General features: G+C 40.0%; 1 long non-coding RNA gene across 4 annotated transcripts in view; it reads left to right on the forward strand.

The window, feature by feature from the left end:
• The first annotated feature begins 330 nt into the window (after positions 1–330).
• LOC129926058 (uncharacterized) overlaps positions 331–18,719 on the forward strand; it is a 42,748-nt gene continuing 24,359 nt past the window's right edge. For all 4 annotated transcript variants that reach the window (XR_008777741.1, XR_008777746.1, XR_008777751.1 and 1 more), the window contains exons 1-2: positions 331–536; positions 14,168–14,294. This is a non-coding gene — a long non-coding RNA (uncharacterized LOC129926058). The remainder of the gene's footprint in view (positions 537–14,167; positions 14,295–18,719) is intronic.

Consider the following 18,719-nt stretch of genomic DNA (forward strand, 5'->3'; position numbering starts at 1 on the left):
GACTTGCTCTTATTTAGTTATCGTCAATCTTCATAATTAAACGTATCTTTCTATGCTCCGAGGAGAAATGTAAGATTTTGTAAAAACTATTCCTGACTAGATTATTGGACTAATGAAAGCAATTTTCACATTAGTCCTTGACTAGGCTATATAAACTGAACTGTAATTCACTAACAATATCGAATATCGGGAGTAGGGTGGAGAGTCGTTTTAATTGGCGGCTCGTTTTGGTGTGTGATTTGCATTTGCCGCGACGTGACGCCACCTAGTGCACACGAAGTGGCCTGGCTGGAAAGACTAATTACCTTCTTATTGCCACATCAACACGTTCTGTGAGGTGCTGAACCAAGTGGAAAACCTAGTCGGAGCAGCAAACGGGTGGGGAGGAGTGGTGGTGTTTTTATTTTGGCTTGTAAATTTAAACTTAGACCGATTTTTTTATCTAAAGAAAATTCAGCGCTGAAAAAGCGTACTGCTTGTATTTATTTTTTAATTTACCCCTACATATGGTATACGCCTATGCTTAATTTTTAAAGGTAAGAGGTATATGTCAATATATATATATATATATTTGTGTTTTCGGCGAATTGTGTGCATATTCCTAAACCAGACTTAAGTTCATAACATAACTAGCATCATCTACTGCACAGATATTTTAGTAAAAAATCATAAGAGAGGACATGCGTTTAAGTCTGTATTTATACTTGTAATGTTTACATCCGTTGTTTTTTTTTTTCCTTCGTTTTGTAAAAAGATACCAAAGCGATAATGACATACTTTACAAGGATTTGAACTGGTATTACTACTCGGCCATTTCGGCTTTTCATAAGGACAAATGATTTGTAATCTGTCATTAGATCTCTCTCTCTCTCTCTCTCTCTCTCTCTCTCTCTCTCTCTCTCTCTCTCTGTATACATACATATCTTCTGACATTGCCATGAGTTTGAGACTTGTGATCTGTGCACATTTTTATACTGCGTTTTTGGCCAAGCCAGCTTTTCCCAACATTTACCTCAAGAAAAAAAGAAACCACCAGAATCTATATTTTATTCCAACGACTAATACTGTGGGAAAACATTTAGAGCTAAGTGGACATACACTATTGAGAGCATGTTAAAAAACACTTGCTGTTCCCCCCCCCCCAAAAAAAAAAAAAAAAAAAACACAACACCCATCTCCTTAAGTTTCATTTCATCAAACTTTTGATGTTCTCAAGTGCGCAAAACATTATTGTAGACCTTTAGCGATCCTAAACCTGTAAGAATACAGAGATAATGAACACTTATTAGGCCTAAAGCTTATGCTAAATAGAAACGTATTCTAAAAAAAACTATCTAAAGTTATTCGCTAAAGAAAAAAAAAATCAAACGGAAAAACAAAAATGAATTGTGGTCACTTGTAAAATTACTGTGTGCCTTATTTTTGAAAAATGTATCTTTGTGTGTGTGTATGTGTTAAGATTGGCACACAGATCTTACAACGCCATTTTTCTATCCTTTTTGTCTGTGTATTTATTTTCCTCTTACCTTTGTATGATCTCTCCCCCTCCTTTCCATTTCTTTTTCTCTCTCTGTCTCTTCTGGCCCTTTCTCCCTCTGTCCACCTTTCTTTTCAATAAGCTGTTTCAATCACTTTCTCCCTGCTTGTCTAATTTCTCTCTTAAATCTGCCACTTATAGGAATCCTATATTAATTCTTCAATAACATGTTTTATGTCTCTGTTCTTCTATTCTAATCAAAGATGTTGACAAGTAGACTAGAATCTAATTGACAAAAAAAAATATTTAATGGAAGAGGTCAGAAGAATTGAAGAGTACATTCTAAAACGACCATTTTCTTGACCTCACGAACTTCGGACATGTATTTTTATTCAGCCAATTAGTTCTTTGAGAACGCCAAGGAAAAGAAACAGCGCCAGAATTCTGCGTGCGAATCCCTCGGGAGCTCCTCCAGTCATGGGGTTCATCTCCGTTTGTCCCAGTGTTCATAGATTGGCATCAGGAAGGGCCACAGTTATGACACGAATTCACAATGCAAGAAACTTGCAAGCTAAATTAGCTTCAATTGAATGAGAAAGAAAGGGGGAAAAAAAACTAAAGTGGAGAGTGAATTAAAACTATTGGGCTCTCAGAAACCAGTTCAGTTGTTCATTTCAATTTTTACAGTCGGTTCCTTTCAAGACAATCTCTTCTCTCTCTCTCTCTCTCTCTCTCTCTCTCTCTCTCTCTCTTTCTCTCTCTCTCCTGAAAAAAAATTAGATTAAATATTGGACAAATAAAAATAAAGTTTAATATTCTTTGTGTGTATATGTTTGCGTACCATCTTAAGAGGAAACATTATTATATAGCTCTCTTCTTTGAACATATTGTCAGAATGTCAGAAATTATTTTATCTTCAGTTTATTTTCAATGAAATTCTAAACTACTTTCTCTGCTTGAACATTTTTTTTATATTCCTACTATTACGTCATACTTTCTCCACAATCGAAAGAAGTTGGAAAGTGGAAGTTGGAAAGTGGAAGTTGGAAAGTGGAAGTTGGAAAGTGGAAGTTGGAAAGTGGAAGTTAAAAAGTGGAAGTTGGAAAGTGGAAGTTAAAAAGTGGAAGTTGGAAAGTGGAAGTTGGAAAGTGGAAGTTGGAAAGTGGAAGTTGAAAAGTAGAAGTTGGAAAGTGGAAGTTGGAAAGTGGAAGTTGGAAAGTGGAAGTTGGAAAGTGGAAGTTGGAAAGTGGAAGTTGGAAAGTGGAAGTTGGAAAGTGGAAGTTGGAAAGTAGAAGTTGGAAAATGGAAGTTGGAAATTGGAAGTTGGAAAGTGGAAGTTGGAAAGTGGAAGTTGGAAAGTAGAAGTTGGAAAGTGGAAGTTGGAAAGTAGAAGTTGGAAAGTGGAAGTTGGAAAGTGGAAGTTGGAAAGTGGAAGTTGGAAAGTAGAAGTTGGAAAGTGGAAGCTGGAAAGTGGAAGTTAAAAAGTGGAAGTTGGAAAGTGGAAGATGGAAAGTGGAAGTTGGAAAGTGGAAGTTGAAAAGTAGAAGTTGGAAAGTGGAAGTTGGAAAGTGGAAGTTGGAAAATGGAAGCTGGAAAGTGGAAGTTGGAAAGTGGAAGTTAGAAAATGGAAGTTGGAAAGTGGAAGTTGGAAAGTGGAAGTTGGAAAGTAGAAGTTGGAAAGTGTAAGCTGGAAAGTGGAATTTTGACGTTGGAAAGTGGAAGTTGAAAAGTGGAAGTTGGAAAGTGGAAGTTGGAAAGTGGAAGTTGGAAAGTGGAAGTTGGAAAGTGGAATTTTGACGTTGGAAAGTGGAAGTTGGAAAGTGGAAGTTGAAAAGTGGAAATTGGAAAGTGGAAGTTGGAAAGTGGAAGTTGGAAAGTGGAAGTTGGAAAGTGGAATTTAGACGTTGGAAAGTGGAAGTTGAAAAGTGGAAGTTGGAAAGTGGAAGTTGGAAAGTGGAAGTTGGAAAGTGGAATTTTGACGTTGGAAAGTGGAAGTTGAAAAGTGGAAGTTGGAAAGTGGAAGTTGAATAGTGGAAGTTGGAAATTGGAAATTGGAAAGTGGAATTTTGACGTTGGAAAGTGGAATTTTGATGTTGAAAAGTTGAAGTTGAAAAGTTGAAGTTGGAAAGTGGAAGTTGGAAAGTGGAAGTTGGAAAGTGGAAATTGGAAAGTGGAAGTTGGAAAGTGGAAGTTGGAAAGTAGAAGTTGGAAAGTGGAAGTTGAAAAGTGGAAATTGGAAAGTGGAAGTTGGAAAGTGGAAGTTGGAAAGTAGAATTTTGACGTTGGAAAGTGGAAGTTGGAAAGTGGAAATTGGAAAGCGGAAGTTAGAAAGTGGAAGTTGGAAAGTGGAAGTTGGAAAGTGGAAGTTGGAAAGTGGAAAGTGGAAGTTGGAAAGTAGAAGTTGAAAAGTTGAAGTTGGAAAGTGGAAGTTGGAAAGTGGAAATTTGAAAGTGGAAGTTGGAAAGTGAAAGTTGGAAATTGGAAATTGGAAAGTGGAAGTTGGAAAGTGGAATTTTGACGTTGGAAAGTGGAATTTTGACGTTGAAAAGTGGAAGTTGGAAAGTGGAAGTTGGAAAGTGGAAATTGGAAAGTGGAAGTTGATAAGTGGAAATTGGAAAGTGGAAGTTGGAAAGTGGAAGTTGGAAAGTGGAAATTGGAAAGTGGAAGTTGGAAAGTGGAATTTGGACGTTGGAAAGTGGAATTTGGACGTTGGAAAGTGGAAGTTGGAAAGTGGAAGGTGGAAAGTGGAAGGTGGAAAGTGGAATTCTGACGTTGGGAAGTGGAAGTTGGAAAATGGAAGTGGGAAAGTGGAAGGTGGAAAGTGGAAAGTGGAAGGTGGAAAGTGGAAGTTGGAAAGTGGAATTCTGACGTTGGAAAGTGGAAGTTGGAAAGTGGAAGTTGGAAAGTGGAAGTTGGAAAATGGAAGTTGAAAGTGGAAGTTGGAAAGTGGAAATTGGAAAGTGGAAGCTGGAAAGTGGAAGCTGGAAAGTGGAAGTTGGAAAGTGGAAGTTGGAAAGTGGAAGTTGGAAAGTGGAAGCTGGAAAGTGGAAGTTGGAAGTAAATTAAAAAAAAAATATTTCTAGCTAAAATGTTGCACAAAGTAGCATGGCTCGTTAACTCTGTTGATGCATCGCACCGATATCACGAATGTCCTGGTTCTGATTTCCATACTGGTCAACGTTTTCTCCTCATTCTCCACAGTGAACTGGTGAATCTGGTGCAGGCCTACTGTACAATCTACAGAAAACTGAACTTTAATCACCCAATATTGAGGCTCTTACTTTATTTACCATAATTTTGATAAATTTATCAGATATTGTTTTAGAAGGACTAGACATGACAAATGTTTCCTTATCTCCTCTAGAACCAAATGTTTCCTTATCTCCTCTAGAACCAAATGTTTCCTTATCCCCATTAGAACCAAATGTTTCCTTATCTCCTCTAGAACCAAATGTTTCCTTATCTCCTCTAGAACCAAATGTTTCCTTATCCCCATTAGAACCAAATGTTTCCTTATCTCCTCTAGAACCAAATGTTTCCTTATCTCCTCTAGAACCAAATGTTTCCTTATCCCCATTAGAACCAAATGTTTCCTTACATACTCTAGAACCAAATGTTTCCTTATCTCCTCTAGAACCAAATGTTTCCTCATTTCCTCTAGAACCAAATGTTTCCTTATCTCCTCTAGAACCAAATGTTTCCTTATCTCCTTTAGAACCAAATGTTTTCTCATTTCCTATAGAACCAAATGTTTCCTTATTTCCTCTAGAACCAAATGTTTCCTTATCTCCTCTAGAACCAAATGTTTCCTTATCTCCTCTAGACCCAAATGTTTCCTTATCTCCTATAGAACCAAATGTTTCCTCATTTCTTCTAGAACCAAATGTTTCCTCATTTCCTCTAGAACCAAATGTTTCCTTATCTCCTCTAGAACCAAATGTTTCCTTATTACCTCTAGAACCAAATGTTTCCTTATCTCCTCTAGAACCAAATGTTTCCTTATCTCCTCTAGACCCAAATGTTTCCCCTGAAAGGTGAATCACGTTCTGAAATAGTGATTATGACCTCCTCCATTGAAGAACATTGTTCCAGTGCTTCATTCAGCTGCTCTTCATAACTTCCAATTAGAAAGCTGGTGCGCTGATATTTGTGTAGAATAAGAATCTGAAAAGAGTCGACACATAAAACTTGACCAGTTGCTGCGAATAATAAGATATCCATTCACAGTAAAATGTTTTCATTGGTCCTTTGGGATAGAACAAGCTTTTTGAGCAATATATTTTTTGGCTTACAAAAAACTTCTTTCATTTTTCAAATGAGCAACTTGAGTGCTGACGGACCTTTGTCTACCCAGTATAAAATGTCATCCTTAAATCAGTCCATAGCCTAACATTCTATTTGTATTTTATGCTAAATCTTGTGTGCTGGTACTATTCTCTGGTTTATACCACTTAATATTTGTTGTTTCATTCACTGAAGTATGCAATTGAGTACTTCTATTATTGTAAATATTGTATCTCATGTTTTATTCCTTAACCCTTAAAACGCGTGTGGTAGTTTTAGCCTCTAAACATCAGAATTGTCATTCCATTTTCTATGTACTCATCGTAAAACAGCTCAGCACTTTGAGGGTTAAACAATTTTTTTCAAAGCTGTCATTAATTGCAATATATTTTCGTGTTTCTTTTTTTTTTTTTTTTACAACCAATAGATATGATGCAAAGTGTACTGTTATGTTGACTTAAAGATTTAGAAAATGACATCAATTTTTTTACTGTTCTAAATATGTTTGTGCCTTGTCTTTGGCATTTTACGTCTCGAGAGACGATCATGTGTAAATAAAGATTAAATAAACAATGATAATACAAAAACTATTTTCTAGATTCTGTAAACAAATCAAATTATAAAGCAAACCCACTGAGGTTGTAAATACTAAATAAAAAGTAAAAAATATTGTCTCGTCCGTTGGATCACGCATAAGTGTCCTTCACATGTTAAATGTAGCAGAGTAACAGAGAAATAGTTTTTATAATGATACCGCAGACAGTACCTATATATACATACATATATATATATCTTGACTGGAAATCGGAAACAAATTCTTATCCGCGATTAATCAACTCACAGACCTATATATAGATTGTTATGTATTAATCACAGAACTATATTTTCATGCAAATTCATGAAATAAAGCCATTTCCTGTTAGTTTCCATTAAGATAATACTTTGAAAATCCTAGATCGAAATAATTCACGTCTACTGATTTTTAATCATCTTATGCACATTTAAATAGATTGATTACCTAGATCTTTTTAGATTATGTTTCTAAAAATTGCAAAATAATAATTATTGACGAGAATGCTATTTTTTTCGATGTTCAATCACTAGATCTAGATCTTTATGTTACATAGAATAGGGTTGAAAAAAAAGGACGAACTACTTTACAAAACAACGCCTTGTTTCAAATCTTTAAAAAATTTTCACGACATTTTTTTAGTTTTAAAAGATCTACATGTCCAGTCTAGATATAATATATATATATGTTTGTGAGTGATTCAAAGTCATCAAAGTCTACAAAGCAAGTTTTGCGCTAAGGAGAAATGTACGCACAGAAAAAAAAAAGGTTTAAATAGTGCTTTAAAAATTGCGAAAAAAGAAACGTTTTTGGTAAATTTAATCGATGCGGTTTCAATCGTGAAAGGTGCTCAGTTGTCCTAGGCAGCAAGGCACACGAACAAATGATAACTGGTTAAATTTTCGTATTTTTCCGTCCACGGCAAGATGGAGAAGTAGTTATATGTCAATCAATCAGGGCCCTTGCGTTTATAAGATAAGCTAAAAATGTCTAAAACTACTGAAGTTACGGGCATTGGATTTAACAAAATTATCGATAATATATTTAAGTGAAGGTGACAATTGATCTTTCGGACATTTTTATTTTTGAAAAAGTGGGCGGGGGGGGGGCAAATAAATCCTGCACCGGGGGGGGGGGATGTTGGTTATCGAATAGGAAGTTTATAATCTAGCATTAGTCTTTCAAAGTTCAGAATAAAGGGTTGTGAATTATATTGTGATTCGAGATCCTAGATGTTATGCATTTATTTCTATTTGAATTTCTTACATTTTATTATAGACAAAGAACATTTAGCAGAGTATAGAGACTACATATTTTTTATGTGATATTATTGACTCGTTTGCAATCTCTATTCGCGGAATTATGTAGTTGTTTTTTGTTTTTTTTTAAACATCATGACTGTAAAGGAAATTAACACTTATATATACTATCTGTACATTAAAGTTTGCCACCAACATTTCAACTACTAACATGCAGCAAGACCAACATTTGAACACACATACAATCAGACTAACCTATGTACGAACAGTGACACATGGCCCGTAATGGCGCCGATCCTTCCAGAATGATCCACAAGGGAGACCACGTGACGTTAAGATCCGGGCCCTCTGATGTATGGCCAGCTTAGTCTGGTCCGGGAACGGATTGCATTTGTCCAAAATCGTTTAGCTTTTTTTTTCTCTCTCTCCTCTTGGTTTCATTTGTTTTACAGCCTTGCATTACCCCCCATTGCCTCCCTCCCCAGGGGCGGAGACGCCAGTAATATTCAATTAACTTTGTATTATTGTTATTCTCAAGTGTCATAAATGTGATTAAATTGGACATGTTCCATTCTTCACTGACTCCTCGTCTTCGTATAAACAACATAACTTCAAACTTTATGTAGCACTATTTCATGATCTGCACAACTTTAGATAGACACGTAACTTCAGCTATAATATAAGACTCTTAACTTTAGCTTTTATATGAGACTTATATTTTAAGCTTTTATATTGAACTCACAACTTTCACTTTAATATGAGTAATAATTTTATCATTCCAAAGACACATACACTTAATTATCTACCTACATAACTTTGCCACATACATTTGTCTTAGCTTATAAAATACACATATATCTTTAGAATATTTTTCTTGGATAGAAATACAGCTTATTTGGAGTTATACAATCGACAAATACAGCAGACCATCGTGAAGTGCTTGCACCCAAACCATCGATAAACCAAAGCATAGACCCACCGTCCACACAATCCTTCAGACCATATATATATATACACTTATTCTCGAGTTCTAATCCTGGTGAAGACTCTGGGGTTTTCAATATCGTAATCTTAGGGCGCTGTGGTGGAATATGTCCGCGGATCGGTCAGTTTGCACTTCCCGATGGGGATGATGGGCCTGGGGAAAAGTCTTAGGGCCACAACGCGATAAATATTATGTTGATATTGTATAGGCACGTGGACAGGCATAAGCAAGAACCAAAACTTATTGATTTTTTTAAAAGAAAATATTTAATAGGAAATGATTAAAAGATATACAATCGATGAGTGTGTGTGTGGGGGGGGGGGGAATGTACATATAGGTTTAGGATAATTTATAAGATAATATCTCCACTGGGATGTTGCTCAAGTGCTCATATACGGTTAGCTTATTTGGCTGTCTCTCACTTATCTTCTTTTCCAAGGTTCTCCTTCTGGGGTGGGGGGTGAGTTAGGGCTCCACTTGGCTGGTAGTCAGTCCTTTGCCGTCCTGCGGTAAGCAGGTAATAGTGTGATGTAGTAGGTACAGGCCGGTCCTGGGACTTCAGCCTGGAATGCCTTCAGTTGTAGTCGAGGGTGATGAGTGACTCACCCTCAACGGGAATGTGTGGAGAGCTGCTGGGATCTCCCTTCGGGCAACAAAACACGCCAGCCCTGGTGTAGGAGGCTATGAGATGAGATGTGAAAGGAGCCTGAATTATTAAACCATACAGGCTGGTTGGCGAGGGGCGCATCCTTGATAGGAGCGTCTCCCTCAGACTATCTAAAATACATGTTAACAACATTTTACTAAATCTAATAACAGCTGCTTTATGGGAGATAATACAAATACATATATAAATGTACAAGGCAGGGGCATAAATAAGGAGGGAAACAGGGGCGGAACTATATTGCGGGGTCGTAGCACCTTTGATCTTATTGACCTACAGGTAAACGAGTCATGACAGGCGGACCGAGACAAAAAAAAAAGGGGGGGGGAGTAAAATAGGTCAAATAGCCATTGCATGCTGACTGGCCAAAGATGATGGGGTAGACACGCGAGACTGACTCTCCGGTCTGAGGGTGCAGGTTAAAGTAAAGTATGCGCACTGCAAGACAAGAATGAACTATATATGTATACATGTGCATAGATATACAGGTATATGTGCACAGGTGAGAAAATAACCGAGACTTAGTAGATCTAGATGAACATGGACATGTGTAAATAATAAATTCATAAATAGACATTAGAAATACTAAATTGTAGGGAGTACAGTTAACATTAACAAATAAATGAGGAATACATATTTATAGAAATTTACAAATGTAACAGTTAGATGCAACTAAATGCTAACAGGTAATGATACATACACATACATGTTCTAAGTCAGGGGTCGGCAACCTTTTCAGTCGGAAGAGCCAAAAATTACAATTTACAAAATTTCAAAGTTTTTAAAGAGCCACAAAATTTTTTTCTTGCCAATTATAAATAGTACTGAGACAATTTATTTTTTTTTTTAATGAAAAAAAATCTAATACATATATAAGTAGTGTTTTTCACAACAAATCAAATAATGTATAGATGGCATTATTAGATAATTATTTTTTTTATTTCGGTAACAACTAAAGCTGTTAAACATTTACTTACAACACTAACTGGTACTTCACTAACTAACAATTGAGCAAACAAATTCAATGGGAGCGTTTGATTTGCATGGTTTTAGAAAGTTTGGAGACATTTGGCTCATACGCAACTTGTTTTTAGTTTCAAACACAACTCTGAATTTTCAATTGTTTTTTGGCTTCTTACTTTACTTTAATCATGCAAGAAAACTCACGAATATGTCGATACAAAAATAGCACTACAAATGCCAACTTCTTCACCTCACAGTAGCAATCTGGAAGATTATTCCATGCGCCGAATCAACTTGTGCATTCTTTTTAAAGCTGTCCACTTTTGTTGCGTTAGGCACAAACATTTCTGGACCTCCAACACTTCTAATTTGCTTTTCAACTCTGTAAATATTCCACCCAACTAAGCTTTACTTTTTAAATCGATCAATTGCATTTATAGAGATTTAGTATCAATTCCAAATGGATCAACGTGGATTTCATTACTATTTGTGTTGAGATGGTGTACTAGGAATGCTAGAATGGTTTTGTTGGTTTTAACTGCTCGAATCTGTCAAGAACTTAATCTTTGATTTGTTTCTAACTGTGCTGAAGTATTTTGTGTCAAAAGATGCACTGCTTTAGACATTTAAATTGAAGTAATTGACCGCTCTGAAATTCTTCTGCAAAAAGAATTTATTTTTCTTCAAAACAAAAGAATTCTTCCATCAAAACATAGGATGGGTTTCCCTTTCCTTGCAGTTCTAGATTCAGCTCATTTAATTTCTCTGTTATATCCACCATAAATAAAATTTTTGCAACTATTTGTCGTTCGGTGTCATTAATGCCTTTTTCATTTAGGAATGTATTTATTTCATTCAAGCACAAAGCAAAACTTTCATCGCTTTACCTTTGCAAAGTCATGGCACTTTTTTTGGGAAGAAGGAGGTCGGAATACTGAGTCTCCATTTCGTTAAAGAATTCTTTAAACTGACGATGGTAGAGTGCTTTTGACAAGATGCTGTTAAAATCTTGATTACCAGAGTCATGAACTCATCTATTTCGGTCGGAATTGGGCACAAAGCGCTTCTTGGTGCATTATTCAGTGAAACATAAGAATTTCTTGGTTTATTTTGCTTAGACGAATCGCTGTCGCCTTTTTATTTGTTTCCAGACATACTTCTGGCTCTATCAGTTGCTATTGAAATGATTTCATTTAATATCGTTCTTAGTGTTTTCAAGGTATTTTTGCACGACATTCGCTATATCGGTAACAATCCAAGACGTTGTTCTTTTGGACTTTAGGGAGGACATATAACTGACAAAATGGGCAACTTGTGCTGTGTCTTAATGTCGCAAGACTCATCTATAGCAAGTGATAAGACAGAAAAAAAGTTGAATATCTTCCGCCTGCAAATATATCTTGTACTGTTTTGGCGAATAGTGGCTAATCTGTGATTCTTTTCAAGATTTCTGGTTAGTTTTTGATATCATGAAACAGTATTTCAGATGCACGTAGGAACCAGGGGTGTGGTGAAATGTGAGTACAAATGGCTGAGAGATCGAATCGGCGCCTAATTTTCTTTAAACGATTCAGAACTATTTCAAAAAAAAATGTTTCGATAAAATAAATAATATTTGTGTATGGAACTCAGGAGCCGCAGCTTCACATCCAAAGAGCCGCATGTGGCTCGCGAACCGCAGGTTGCCGACCCCGGTTCTAGGTGAAGACACACTGAATAATAATAATAAAGTTTTTCCAACTCACCCGCTTTGCCTTGCACATGTTCCCAAACAAAGTCGTTGACTTGTGAGTCTTCTGACTTCTCAGTGAATCTGATACAGTGTGGCATTAATCCGAGACTCTCGTCTCCAGCCTTTATAGGTACCCGAGGCACACGCGGTGTGTTAGAGTCGTGCCGGATTCAATGGTCATCAAGTTTTACGAATTAGGATGGTTAACTTGGACCAATGGTTTCCTTAGAACTCACCCACCTGGTCTACATTATCCCGGGACAAGGGAGGAAGACAGTGGAATAACGTAACACTTATCAGGCTTGACCATCGTCCGATGCCATGGTGGACAGGAACGATTTGAATAGCAGTTGGCGTTAGAAAAAGTGATGTATGTGGACACCAAATTTCAATGTCCCTGGAATTAATGGCCGTGTGTGTGTGTTTAGGCGTTAGGGTTAGGGTCAGGGTGTGTGTTTGTGGCCTATAACGGGTGATCGGATCTAACATCGGTCTAATAGGATATTTGTACAATGTTAAACTAATGAGTAAGGGTGGGGGGTATTCTGCACTGGTCAGTTTCGTATTGAGGGGGACGTATTTCGTCACAGGCGCCTCTGAGTCCATCCAGCTCTAATGGGTACCTGACATAAGTTGGGGAAAAATTAAAAGCGGTTGGTCGTTGTGCTAGCCACATAACACCCTCGTGAACCGTGGGCCACAGAAACAGATGTCCTCTGCACTATAGATCGCATGGTCTGAAAGGGAAAGTTTACATTTTACTTCTAAGTAGAATATTTTGCCCATATAGCAGCCCGCCCCTGATTGACTTGATCCATTAAAAACTTAACTCACATAAGGTATTTTATTTAATTTATTTATTTATTTTTTTTGAGAAATGTTTTTTTTTTTACAAATCTTATATCAACTCACTGGTAAAATTTTGTACACGTTATTTCTCCCAAACCCAATCTCGGATCAAGCTGAAATTTTGCACAATTATTACTTTTACCTGAAAGCACAAAAATCAATAAAAAAAAGATTAATAAATTAGTTCATTAAGTATTGGTAATTAATTCTTATTGATATCTCGAACAAGGGAAATAAATTGTACTTGACTGAGGTGGTGGTATACGCGGAATTAGTCCCATTTATATGTCGCCGCTTTAAAGTAAGTTTGAAAGAAACAATAGATAACTATACTATATTTCATTTTCATACGCATCTCACTAGCAGCGTGGTTAGAATGTCGGCTTGATAAGGCTTGCTTCGTGAGTTCAAATTCAGGTCGTTCCGCCTTTTTAACAAAATGCTTTTAAAAAACGATTACGGTGAAATGTGTTCTTCCTCTCCCTCTCCCCATGTCCAGATCAGATCAGAGCGTAATGAGAAAGCTAAAAGCATGAAATAGCACTAAACGAAAACAACTGGTAAACATATTTCCATTGGCACAGATGTAGTGTTATTGGTCTAGGTCTACTACAAACTGAATGACATGGCTAATCCAAACTCATGGATACAATTGGACTGCGTATAAGCTTTGTTTGTTTGTTTTTTTTAAGTATTTTTTTTTGTTTTTCTTGTTTTGTTCTTTCCTCCGGATGTTTGGTCTCCCCTATTGTCCACGAATTTGTCCAGTAACTAGATCTCTGTAGGTGAAAGTGTTTTCCAACTGCTAGACTGAATAAAACGAATGTAAAAGTTTGTAGAAAAGTTCAACGACTTATAGTTTTAATTTTTAATTTTCTTCTCAACAAAAACGTATCTGATTGTTCTCTGCTCTCTTGTGACGGAATCAATTTCATGTAAAGTTATAACAAAAATGATAAATGAAACACTAGATGAGATTAGATGATAAAGTCTACCTGTTAGTTTGACCTTTTTGTCGATGTCAATTTAGTCTGAAGTAAGACATATCGCCCTTACCCACGTAAATATCGAGATATACAGATGTAAGTATTAGACCTGATCAGACTACAGTCAGTTGTATGGTATGAGAAGTTGATACCAGTTAAGTTAATTAAGTTAAATGCAAAAAAAGCAACAAAAAAACAATTCCATGCCTTATGGATTCATTAAAGATATATTAAAAATTCTCATATTAATTTCTCACTATACCATCATGCCTGCTTAGAAACGATTTTTCCTGGCCACCTACTTGCCGTTGAAGCAGACCGGAATTATTGTCTATTTATCTTTGAAAACAATATTAGCATTGACAAAAGAGTTTAAGAATTCTTTTGTTTATTTCAGGAAACAGGCTCAACATGTTTAAAAAGTATTTCTTCAAGAAAAGAAGTTTCATAATTAAGATAACGCTGACTAAATATTTGGGTCTAGCCGTTTGCTAGTAAACCAAGTCATATTTTGTACTAGAAAGGTAAGTAACACTTACAAGACCGGTCTGAAAAGTTTCCAACCAAACAATGACACGTGTGTGTGAGTCTGTGTGTGTGTGTGTCTGTGTGTGTATTTGTTTTTGACGATTCCTCTTCTTAGCTTGCAAATTCTTCATTGGGTTGAACTATTTTCCTAGAAATTTGACAGTTGATGTATATCTTTGATAAAAACAAAGTACTATATATTGACCACACTAGGAAAACTCTAGTTTGACCATTTTTGGGGCGGGGTAAAGAGTGCTCTATTTTTATTTTTTTAATCACTCATTCATTAGCTATTAAGAGTAAAGTAATTGCTCGTACATACGTTATCAGCTTCATTTGGAGGGGGGGGGCAATTTATGGTCTTCTTCTTCTTTACCGTAAATTAATAAATTTGAATTGATTTCACATCTTACATATTTTGAGTCAAATAAATAAATTTTGAAATTAAAATTAGGTAGATAGATTTAGACGTATCTACATATTAGATCTAAAGGTCTTTATCTAGGGTAGAAATATACATTATAGCTTATTATAAACGTAGTATTTTTTTATGTAGGCTATCGGATGTTACTTCAGATTGGAGATTTAAGATTATTGCATCTTAGCCCAAACGGTACCTTGTCTGCGGGCAGGGTTCAAACGACGACAGTCCGGAAGACATATCACGGATAAGGTAGCCATCTAGTAGGCCTAGATGTGTATGTCTGCTCTATTTTGTAAAATGTTTTTTTTATATTAAAAAAAAAAGAGTCCTTCTAATTGTAATGTGTGGAGGCCCCGGGGTAGAACGAAGTGGAGGCCACGGGGAAAGAACGGAGTGGAGGCCACGGGGAAAGAACGGAGTGGAGGCCCAGGAGAAAGAACGGAGTGGGGGCCCAGGAGAAAGAACGGAGTGGAGGCCGAGAAAGAACGGAGTGGAGGCCACGGGGAAAGAACGGAGTGGAGGCCAAGGAGAAAGAACGGAGTGGAGGCCAAGGAGAAAGAACGGAGTGGAGGCCAAGGAGAAAGAACGGAGTGGAGGCCAAGGAGAAAGAACGGAGTGGAGGCCAAGGAGAAAGAACGGAGTGGAGGCCAAGGAGAAAGAACGGAGTGGAGGCCAAGGAGAAAGAACGGAGTGGAGGCCAAGGAGAAAGAACGGAGTGGAGGCCAAGGAGAAAGAACGGAGTGGAGGCCAAGGAGAAAGAACGGAGTGGAGGCCAAGGAGAAAGAACGGAGTGGAGGCCCAGGAGAAAGAACGGAGTGGAGGCCCAGGAGAAAGAACGGAGTGGAGGCCAAGGAGAAAGAACGGAGTGGAGGCCAAGGAGAAAGAACGGAATGGAGGCCAAGGAGAAAGAACGGAGTGGAGGCCAAGGAGAAATAACGGAGTGGAGGCCCAGGAGAAAGAACGGAGTGGAGGCCAAGGAGAAAGAACGGAGTGGAGGCCAAGGAGAAAGAACGGAGTGGAGGCCCAGGAGAAAGAACGGAGTGGAGGCCAAGGAGAAAGAATCGAGTGGAGGCCCAGGAGAAAGAACGGAGTGGAGGCCAAGGAGAAAGAACGGAGTGGAGGCCAAGGAGAAAGAACGGAGTGGAGGCCAAGGAGAAAGAACGGAGTGGAGGCCAAGGAGAAAGAACGGAGTGGAGGCCAAGGAGAAAGAACGGAGTGGAGGCCCAAGAGAAAGAACGGAGTGGAGGCCCAGGAGAAAGAACGGAGTGGAGGCCAAGGAGAAAGAACGGAGTGGAGGCCCAGGAGAAAGAACGGAGTGGAGGCCAAGGAGAAAGAATCGAGTGGAGGCCAAGGAGAAAGAATCGAGTTGAGGCCAAGGAGAAAGAATCGAGTGGAGGCCCAGGAGAAAGAACGGAGTTGAGGCCAAGGAGAAAGAATCGAGTGGAGGCCCAGGAGAAAGAACGGAGTTGAGGCCAAGGAGAAAGAATCGAGTGGAGGCCCAGGAGAAAGAACGGAGTTGAGGCCAATGAGAAAGAATGGAGTGGAGGCCCAGGAGAAAGAACGGAGTGGAGGCCAAGGAGAAAGAATCGAGTGGAGGCCAAGGAGAAAGAATCGAGTTGAGGCCAAGGAGAAAGAATCGAGTGGAGGCCAAGGAGAAAGAATCGAGTGGAGGCCAAGGAGAAAGAAAGAAGTGGAGGCCAAGGAGAAAGAACGGAGTGGAGGCCAAGGAGAAAGAACGGAGTGGAGGCCAAGGAGAAAGAATCGAGTTGAGGCCAAGGAGAAAGAACGGAGTGGAGGCCAAGGAGAAAGAACGGAGTGGAGGCCAAGGAGAAAGAACGGAGTGGAGGCCAAGGAGAAAGAACGGAGTGGAGGCCAAGGAGAAAGAATCGAGTGGAGGCCAAGGAGAAAGAACGGAGTGGAGGCCAAGGAGAAAGAACGGAGTGGAGGCCAAGGAGAAAGAACGGAGTGGAGGCCAAGGAGAAAGAACGGAGTGGAGGCCAAGGAGAAAGAACGGAGTGGAGGCCAAGGAGAAAGAACGGAGTGGAGGCCAAGGAGAAAGAACGGAGTGGAGGCCAAGGAGAAAGAACGGAGTGGAGGCCAAGGAGAAAGAACGGAGTGGAGGCCAAGGAGAAAGAACGGAGTGGAGGCCAAGGAGAAAGAACGGAGTGGAGGCCAAGGAGAAAGAACGGAGTGGAGGCCAAGGAGAAAGAACGGAGTGGAGGCCAAGGAGAAAGAACGGAGTGGAGGCCCAGGAGAAAGAACGGAGTGGAGGCCAAGGAGAAAGAACGGAGTGGAGGCCAAGGAGAAAGAATCGAGTGGAGGCCAAGGAGAAAGAACGGAGTGGAGGCCAAGGAGAAAGAACGGAGTGGAGGCCCAGGAGAAAGAACGGAGTGGAGGCCCAGGAGAAAGAACGGAGTGGAGGCCAAGGAGAAAGAACGGAGTGGAGGCCAAGGAGAAAGAACGGAGTGGAGGCCAAGGAGAAAGAACGGAGTGGAGGCCCAGGAGAAAGAACGGAGTGGAGGCCAAGGAGAAAGAACGGAGTGGAGGCCCAGGAGAAAGAACGGAGTGGAGGCCAAGGAGAAAGAATCGAGTGGAGGCCAAGGAGAAAGAATCGAGTTGAGGCCAAGGAGAAAGAATCGAGTGGAGGCCCAGGAGAAAGAACGGAGTTGAGGCCAAGGAGAAAGAATCGAGTGGAGGCCCAGGAGAAAGAACGGAGTTGAGGCCAAGGAGAAAGAATCGAGTGGAGGCCCAGGAGAAAGAACGGAGTTGAGGCCAATGAGAAAGAATGGAGTGGAGGCCCAGGAGAAAGAACGGAGTGGAGGCCAAGGAGAAAGAATCGAGTGGAGGCCAAGGAGAAAGAATCGAGTTGAGGCCAAGGAGAAAGAATCGAGTGGAGGCCAAGGAGAAAGAATCGAGTGGAGGCCAAGGAGAAAGAACGAAGTGGAGGCCAAGGAGAAAGAACGGAGTGGAGGCCAAGGAGAAAGAACGGAGTGGAGGCCAAGGAGAAAGAATCGAGTTGAGGCCAAGGAGAAAGAACGGAGTGGAGGCCAAGGAGAAAGAACGGAGTGGAGGCCAAGGAGAAAGAACGGAGTGGAGGCCAAGGAGAAAGAACGGAGTGGAGGCCAAGGAGAAAGAATCGAGTGGAGGCCAAGGAGAAAGAACGGAGTGGAGGCCAAGGAGAAAGAACGGAGTGGAGGCCAAGGAGAAAGAACGGAGTGGAGGCCAAGGAGAAAGAACGGAGTGGAGGCCAAGGAGAAAGAACGGAGTGGAGGCCAAGGAGAAAGAACGGAGTGGAGGCCAAGGAGAAAGAACGGAGTGGAGGCCAAGGAGAAAGAACGGAGTGGAGGCCAAGGAGAAAGAACGGAGTGGAGGCCAAGGAGAAAGAACGGAGTGGAGGCCAAGGAGAAAGAACGGAGTGGAGGCCAAGGAGAAAGAACGGAGTGGAGGCCAAGGAGAAAGAACGGAGTGGAGGCCAAGGAGAAAGAACGGAGTGGAGGCCCAGGAGAAAGAACGGAGTGGAGGCCAAGGAGAAAGAACGGAGTGGAGGCCAAGGAGAAAGAATCGAGTGGAGGCCAAGGAGAAAGAACGGAGTGGAGGCCAAGGAGAAAGAACGGAGTGGAGGCCCAGGAGAAAGAACGGAGTGGAGGCCCAGGAGAAAGAACGGAGTGGAGGCCAAGGAGAAAGAACGGAGTGGAGGCCAAGGAGAAAGAACGGAGTGGAGGCCAAGGAGAAAGAACGGAGTGGAGGCCAAGGAGAAAGAACGGAGTGGAGGCCAAGGAGAAAGAACGGAGTGGAGGCCCAGGAGAAAGAACGGAGTGGATGCCAAGGAGAAAGAACGGAGTGGAGGCCCAGGGGAAAGAATCGAGTGGAGGCCCAGGAGAAAGAACGGAGTTGAGGCCAAGGATAAAGAACGGAGTGGAGGCCCAGGAGAAAGAACGGAGTGGAGGCCCAGGGGAAAGAATCGAGTGGAGGCCCAGGAGAAAGAACGGAGTTGAGG

Source organism: Biomphalaria glabrata, chromosome 1, assembly GCF_947242115.1.
Source record: "Biomphalaria glabrata chromosome 1, xgBioGlab47.1, whole genome shotgun sequence".
Classification (NCBI taxonomy): domain Eukaryota; kingdom Metazoa; phylum Mollusca; class Gastropoda; family Planorbidae; genus Biomphalaria; species Biomphalaria glabrata.